Below are 9,042 nucleotides of genomic sequence, written 5' to 3' on the forward strand. Positions count from 1 at the left end.
TGTACCATAGGCACCATGATCTTTAAGGCTCTGTGTGACCTTGGTTTAGGGATAAACCTCATGCCTCTCTCTGTAATAGAGAAACTGGGAATCTATGGGGTGCAAGCTGCTAAAATCTCATTAGAGATGGCAGACAATTCAAGAAAACAGGCTTATAGACAAGTAGAGGATGTGTTAGTAAAGGTTGAAGGCCTTTACATCCCTGCTGATTTCATAGTCCTAGACACTGGAAAGGAAGAGGATGAATCCATCATCCTAGGAAGACCTTTCCTAGCCACAGCAAGAGCTGTGATTGATGTGGACAAAGGAGAATTGATCCTTCAATTAAATAAGAACAACCTTGTGTTTACAACTCAAGGATCTCTCTCTGCATCTATGGAGAGGAAGCAGAAAAAGCTTCTCTCAAAGAAGAGTCAAACAAAGCCCCCACAGTCAAATTCTAAGTTTGGTGTTAGGAGGCCACAACCAAACTCTAAGTTTGGTGTTGAACTCCCATATCCAAACTCTAAGTTTGGTGTTGGAGAGTCTCAACAAAGCTCTGAACATCTGTGAGGCTCCATGAGAGCCCACTGTCAAGCTATTGACATTAAAGAAGTGCTTGTTGGGAGGCAACCCAATTGTTATTTATCTAACTATATTTTTCTTAGTTATATGTCTTTAAAGGTTCATGATCATGTGGAGTCACAAAATAAATATAAAAATTGAAAACGGAATCAAAAACAGCAGAAGAAAAATCACACCCTGGAGGAAGCATCTGCCTGGCGTTCAACGCCAGAACAGAGCATGGTTCTGGCGCTGAACGCCCAAAATGGGCAGTATCTGGGCGCTGAACGCCCAAAATGGGCATCATCTGGGCGCTGAACGCCAGAATTGCACCCTGGAGAGGAGCTGGCGCTGAACGCCCAGAACAAGCATGGTTCTGGCGTTCAACGCCAGAAATGGGCAACAAATGGGTGTTGAACGCCCAAAATGGGCACCAACCTGGCGCTGAACGCCCAGAGTTGTGTGCAAGGGCATTTTGCATGCCCAGTTTGGTGCAAGGGTGTAAATCCTTGAACACCTCAGGATCTGTGGACCCCACAGGATCCCCACCTACCTCCACTCACTTCTTCTCACCCCTCTTTCACACAATCCCATAAACACTCTTCCCCAAAACCCTTCACCAATCACCTCAATCTCTCTTCCCCATCACCTCTTCACCACTCACATCCATCCACTCTTCCCCATAAACCTACCTCATAAACTCCACCTACCTTCAAAATTCAAAATCAATTTCCCACCCTAAATGGCCGAACCTCCACCCCCCTCCCATCCCTATATATAACCCTCCATTCTTCTTCATTTTCACACAACACAACCCTCTTTTCTCTTCTTGGCCGAAACACGACCCCTTCTCCCTCTCCTCCATTTCTTCTTCTTCTTCATCTATTCTTTCTTCTCTTGCTCGAGGGCGAGCAAAATTCTAAGTTTGGTGTGGTAAAAGCATAAGCTTTTTGTTTTTCCATTACCATTGATGGCACCTAAGACCGGAGAATCCTCTAGAAAAGGAAAAGGGAAGACAAAAGCTTCCACCTCTGAGTCATGGGAGATGGAAAGGTTCATCTCCAAAGCCCATCAAGACCACTTCTATGATGTTGTGGCCAAGAAGAAGGTGATCCCCGAGGTCCCTTTCAAACTCAAAAGAAATGAGTATCCGGAGATCCGACATGAAATTCAAAGAAGAGGTTGGAAAGTTCTAACAAATCCCATCCAACAAGTCGGCATCCTAATGGTTCAAGAGTTCTATGCCAATGCATGGATCACCAAGAACCATGATCAAAGTAAGAACCCGGATCCAAAGAACTATGTTACAATGGTTCGGGGGAAATACTTAGATTTTAGTCCGGAAAATGTGAGGTTGGCGTTCAACTTGCCAAACATGGAAGAGAACGCACGCCCCTACACAAGGAGAGTCAACTTTGATCAAAGGTTGGACCAAGTCCTTATGGACATATGTGTGGAAGGATCTCAATGGAAGATTGACTCCAAAGGCAAGCCGGTTCAACTAAGAAGATTGGACCTCAAGCCTGTGGCTAGAGGATGGTTGGAATTCATCCAATGCTCCATCATCCCCACTAGCAACCGGTCTGAAGTTACTATAGACCGGGCCATCATGATCCATAGCATCATGATTGGAGAAGAGGTGGAAGTTCATGAGATTATACCTCAAGAACTCTACAAGGTGGCTGACAAGTCCTCCACTATGGCAAGGTTAGCCTTTCCTCACCTCATTTGCCACCTATGCAATTCGGCTGGGATTGACATAGAGGGAGATATCCTCATTAAAGAGGACAAGCCCATCACTAAGAAAAGAATGGAGCAAACAAGAGAGCACATTCATGAATCTCAACAGGCACATGAAGAAGCTCATCATCAAGAAATCCCTGAGATACATCAAGGGATGCACTTGCCTCCACAGAATTTTTGGGAGCAAATCAACACCTCCCTAGGAGAATTGAGTTCCAATATGGGACAACTAAGGGTGGAACATCAAGAGCACTCCATCATCCTTCATGAAATTAGAGAAGATCAAAAAGCAATGAGGGAGGAGCAACAAAGACAAGGAAGAGACATAGAAGAGCTCAAGGACATCATTGGTTCCTGAAGAAGGAAACGCCACCATCACTAAGGTGGACTCATTCCTTGTTCTTACTTTCTCTGTTTTTCGTTTTCTCTATGTTAAAGTGCTTATCTATGTTTATGTCTTCATTACATGATCATTAGTAGTTAGTAACTATGTCTTAAAGTTATGAATGTCCTATGAATCCATCACCTCTCTTAAATGAAAAATGTTTTAATTCAAAATAACAAGAAGTACATGAGTTTTGAATTTATCCTTGAACTTAGCTTAATTATATTGATGTGGTGACAATGCTTCTTGTTTTCTGAATGAATGCTTGAACAGTGCATATGTCTTTTGAAGTTGTTGTTTAAGAATGTTAAATATGTTGGCTCTTGAAAGAATGATGACAAGGAGACATGTTATTTGATAATCTGAAAAATCATAAAAATGATTCTTGAAGCAAGAAAAAGCAGCAAAGAACAAAGCTTGCAGAAAAAAAAAATATAGGCGAAAAAAAAATAGAAAGAAAAAGAAAAAGCAAGCAGAAAAAGCCAAAAGCTCTTAAAACCAAGAGGCAAGAGCAAAAAGCCAATAACCCTTAAAACCAAAAGGCAAGGATAAATAAAAAGGATCCCAAGGCTTTGAGCATCAGTGGATAGGAGGGCCTAAAGGAATAAAATCCTGGCCTAAGCGACTAAACCAAGCTGTCCCTAACCATGTGCTTGTGGCGTGTAGGTGTCAAGTGAAAACTTGAGACTGAGCGGTTAAAGTCAAGGTCCAAAGCAAAAAAAGAGTGTGCTTAAGAACTCTGGACACCTCTAATTGGGGACTTTAGCAAAGCTGAGTCACAATCTGAAAAGGTTCATCCAATTATGTGTCTGTGGCATTTATGTATCCGGTGGTAATACTGGAAAACAAAGTGCTTAGAGCCACGGCCAAGACTCATAAAATAGATGTGTTCAAGAATCATCATACTGAACTAGGAGAATCAATAACACTATTTGAACTCTGAGTTCCTATAGATGCCAATCATTCTGAACCTCAATGGATAAAGTGAGATGCCAAAACTATTCAAGAGGCAAAAAAGCTATAAGTCCCGCTCATTTGATTGGAGCTATGTTTCATTGATAGTTTGGAATTTATAGTATATTCTCTTATTTTTATCCTATTTGATTTTCAGTTGCTTGGGGACAAGCAACAATTTAAGTTTGGTGTTGTGATGAGCGGATAATTTATACGCTTTTTGACATTGTTTTTAGTATGTTTTTAGTAGGATCTAGTTACTTTTAGGGATGTTTTCATTAGTTTTTATGTTAAATTCACATTTCTGGACTTTACTATGAGTTTGTGTGTTTTTCTGTGATTTCAGGTATTTTCTGGCTGAAATTGAGGGACTTGAGCAAAAATCAGATTCAGAGGTTGAAGAAGGACTGCTGATGCTGTTGGATTCTGACCTCCCTGCACTCAAAATGGATTTTCTGGAGCTACAGAACTCAAAATGGCGCGCTTCCAATTGCGTTGGAAAGTAGACATCCAGAGCTTTTTAGCAATGTATAATAGTCCATACTTTGCCCAAGTTTAGACGACACAAACTGGCGTTCAACACCAGTTCTCTGCCCAATTCTGGCGTCCAGCGCCAGAAACAAGCTGCAAAGTGGAGTTCAACGTCCAAACTGGCACAAAAACTGGCGTTCAACTCCAAGAAGGATCTCTACACGTGCAACACTCAAGCTCAGCCCAAGCACACACCAAGTGGACCCCGGAAGTGGATTTATGCATCAATTACTTACTTCTGTAAACCCTAGTAGCTAGTTTATTATAAATAGGACCTTTTACTATTGTATTAGAGATCTCTGGTCTCAGTTTTAATCCATTGTTCATCTTAAAAGACTATTGATCATGTTTTGAGGGCTGGCCTCTCGGCCATGCCTGGACCTTCACTTATGTATTTTCAACGGTAGAGTCTCTACACTCCATGGATTAAGGTGTGGAGCTCTGCTGTTCCTCAAGAATTAATGCAAAGTACTACTATTTTCTATTCAATTCAACTTATTCCACTTCTAAGATATTCATTCGCACTTCAACCTGAATGTGATGAACGTGACAATCATCATCATTCCCTATGAACGCGTGCCTGACAACCACTCTCGTTCTACCTTCGATTGAACGAGTATCTCTTAGATTACTAATACAGGGGACCGAGTTCGAGATATTGGGATCTTCGTGGTATAAGCTAGATTGATGGCGGCATTCATGAGAATCCGGAAAGTCTAAACCTTGTTCGTGGTATTCCGAGTAGGATTCTGGGATTGAATGACTGTGACAAGCTTCAAACTCGCGAGTGCTGGGCGTAGTGACAGACGCAAAAGGATAGTAAATCATATTCCAGTATGATCGAGAACCTCTAGATGATTAGCCATGCAATGACAGCGCATCAGACCATTTTCACAGGGAGGAATAGGATGCAACCAACGACAAAGGTGATGCCTCCAGACGATTAGCCGTGCTGTGACAGAGCATTTGGATCATTTTCCCGAGAGAGATCAAAAGTAGCCATTGGCACCGGTGACATCCTTACATAAAGCTAGCCATAGAAAGGAGTAAGATTGATTGGATGAAGATAGCAGGAAAGCAGAGGTTCAGAGGAACGAAAGCATCTCTACACGCTTATCTGAAATTCTACCCAATGAATTACATAAGTATTTCTATCCTTCTTTTAGTATTATTTTCGAAAACTCCATTACTATTTTATATCTGCCTGACTGAGATTTACAAGGTGACCATAGCTTGCTTCATACCAACAATCTCCGTGGGATTCGACCCTTACTCACGTAAGGTATTACTTGGACGACCCAGTGCACTTGCTGGTTAGTTGTGCGAAGTTGTGAACCATGGTATTGGCATCATGTTTTTGGTGCCATTACCAGGGAAAGAAAGAGCAATGAATTTTACATAATCAAAGTGTAATCACAATTTCTGCGCACCAGGTAGCTGTACCTGGAATTTTTCATCCGAGACGAGAAATTCGACAGTTGATTAGCCGTGCAGAAACCGTAGAGGACCATTTTCACTGAGAGGATCTTATAGCTTGCCATGGAAGGAAGTAACGCATGGTTGGAAGAAGACAATAGGAAAGTAGAGATTCAGAAGCAACAAAGCATCTCCAGACGCTTATTTGAAATTCCCACCAATGAATTACATAAGTAACTTTATTTTATTTTATGTTTTATTTATATTTTAATTATTAAAACCTCATAACCATTAGAATCCGCCTGACTGATATTTACAAGGATGACCATAGCTTGCTTCAAGCTGACAATCTCCGTGGGATCGACCCTTACTCACGTAAGGTTTATTACTTGGACGACCCAGTGCACTTGCTGGTTAGTTGTGTGGAGATGTGAAAAGTGTGAATCACGATTTCCATGCACCAAACCCTCAGAACAATAACAATAACCATAATCATAAATCAATCAGAAAGGACTTTTGGATAAAAGAAGGATCTTTAAATGAAACAAGAATAATAAACATTATTGGTGCACGAAATTGTGATCCTTAACAACGGCGTCAAAAACTTGGTGCTCGGAACCTAATTCACACACTTTGTCACAACTTCGCACAACTAACCAGCAAGTGCACTAGGTCGTCCAAGTAATAAACCTTACGTGAGTAAGGGTCGATCCCACAGAGATTGTCGGCTTGAAGCAAGCTATGGTCACCTTGTAAATCTCAGTCAGGCAGATTCAGTTGGTTATAGAGTTTTAATGACTAAAAGATAAATAAAACGTAAAATAAAGATAGAGATACTTATGTAATTCATTGGTGAGAATTTCAGATAAGCGTATGGAGATGCTCTTGTTCCTTCTGAACCTCTGCTTTCCTACTGCTTTCATCCAATCCTTCATACTCCTTTCTATGGCAAGCTTTATGTAGGGCATCACCGTTGTCAATGGCTACATCCCGTCCTCTCAGTGAAAATGGTCAAAAATGCGCTGTCACCGCACGGCTAATCATCTGTCGGTTTTTGATCCTACTGGAATAGGATTTAGTAATCCTTTTGCGTCTGTCACTACGCCTAGCACTCGCGAGTTTGAAGCTCGTCACAGTCATCCCTTCCCAGATCCTACTCGAAATACCACAGACAAGGTTTAGACTTTCCGGACCTCAAGAATGGCCGCCAATAATTCTAGCCTATACCACGAAGACTCTGATCTCATGATCAGAAGGCTAAGAGATACACATTCAAGCTTGTTTGCATGTAGAACGAAAGTGTTTGTCAGGCACGCGTTCATAAGTGAGAATGATGATGAGCGTCACATAATCATCACATTCATCATGTTCTTGTGTGTGAATGAATGTCTTAGAGAAGAAATAGGCTTGAATTGAATAGAAAAATAATAGTACTTTGTATTACTTCATGAGGAACAGCAGAGCTCCACACCTTAATCTATGGTGTGCAAAAACTCTACCGTTGGAAATACATAAGTGATGAAGGTCCAAGCATGGCCGAATGGCCAGCCCCCAAGTCTAAGGAAAAAACATTCCAAAGATCAGATCCAAAGACCAGATCCCCAATGATGATCCAAAGATGTAAATACAATAGTAAAAAGTCCTATTTATACTAAACTAGTTACTAGGGTTACAGAAATCAGTAAATGATGCAGAAATTCACTTCCGGGCCCACTTGGTGTGTGCTTGGGCTGAGCATTGAAGCTTTCACGTGTAGAGGTCTTCCTTGGAGTTGAACGCCAGTTTGTAACCTGTTTCTGGCGTTTAACTCTGCTTTGCAACCTGTTTCTGGCGTTTAACTCCAAAATAGGGCAGAGAGCTGGCGTTGAACGCCAGTTTACGTTATCTAAACTTGGGCAAAGTATGGACTATTATATATTGCTGGAAATCCCTGGATGTCTACTTTCCAACGCAATTAAGAGCGCGCCATTTGGACTCCTGTAGCTCCAGAAAATCCACTTTGAGTGCAGGGAGGTCAGAATCCAACAGCATCTACAGTCCTTCTTCAACCTCTGAATATGATTTTTGCTCAAGTCCCTCAATTTCAGCCAGAAATTACCTGAAATCACAGAAAAACACACAAACTCATAGTAAAGTCCAGAAATGTGATTTTTATTTAAAAACTAATAAAAATATACTAAAAACTAACTAAATCATACTAAAAACTATGTAAAAATAATGCCAAAAAGCGTATAAATTATCCACTCATCAATCATCATAAATCAAACAAAAAGGATCTTTGAATAAAATAAGAATAATAAACATAATTATAAATCAAATAGAAAGGATAAAAAGAAGAACAATCATAATCATACTTTTTTTTGTACTTTTCATTACTTTTTCTTGTAGCTTTTATGGAAGGTATTGAGTTTAAACTGGTATAAAAAGGTGGGAGTCTCCTTCCTTTACCGAAGGTTCTTATCCCAAATATTTTGGCGATCACCTTCCCTTACCAAAGGATCATCTCGATCGATCACATTTCTTTATCAAAGGATCATACTAATATTTTGTCTTTAGGAGTCACCTTTCCTTACCAAAGGATCATTCTCTCAGTTCAATTAACAACCAAAATTATTTAAGACATACACAAGAAGAGTGTCATGCCAATAAAAAAAGAGACATAACTTTGTCGATCACCTTCCCTTATCGAAGGATCATTTTGCTATTTTGTCTTTGGGGTTACCTTCCTTTACCGAAGGATCATTCCCTCAGTTCTTTAATGCACATAAAATGGTTATTATAATGCTTAATGTATATGCAATAAAGAGATATTATTATATAAAATTGATTGGAGTCCACTTTTCTTACCGAAGATTCTTATCCCAAAAGTTTGCCAATCACCTTCCCTTACCGAAGGATCATCTCGATTCGATCACCTTCCCTTACTGAAGAGTCATCTCAATTATCTTATCTTTGGGGGTCACTTTCCCTTACCGAAAGATCATTCCCTCAGTTCTTTAATGCACATAAGATGGCTATTATAATGCATAATGTGTATGAAATAAAGAGATATTATATCATGACATCCAATGTTAATATCTATATTCAAAAACATTTAAGATATGACATATAAAAAGGTAGTATAAAACTCCTACCTTCAGTGAAGTTCCAATATATATTCCAATTCAAATAGACACAATTTTTTACTGAAGAGAGACTTGTTCCATGGCTAGATATCGTGTATATTTTGATGTAGGTATGAATATTTGGCTGGATAGAAAGAAAATCTCCATATTCTATAGTTTGCATAATTCAGAGAGGATATCTTCTCGAACAATATATAAGTGAAATTTATGAATAGTTTAGTAGAAAATTTAGAGTGAGAGTAAGGAAAAGAGAAGAGATAATGGTTTTTCTTATAATGAAGTGGAAAAGGTATATGAATGACAATTTATAGAGATAATAGAAGATAGATAAGATAGGTTACCTAT

The sequence above is a fragment of the Arachis ipaensis genome, chromosome B9 (assembly GCF_059453495.1).
Source record: "Arachis ipaensis isolate K30076 ecotype BB chromosome B9, ASM5945349v1, whole genome shotgun sequence".
NCBI classification, from domain to species: domain Eukaryota; kingdom Viridiplantae; phylum Streptophyta; class Magnoliopsida; order Fabales; family Fabaceae; genus Arachis; species Arachis ipaensis.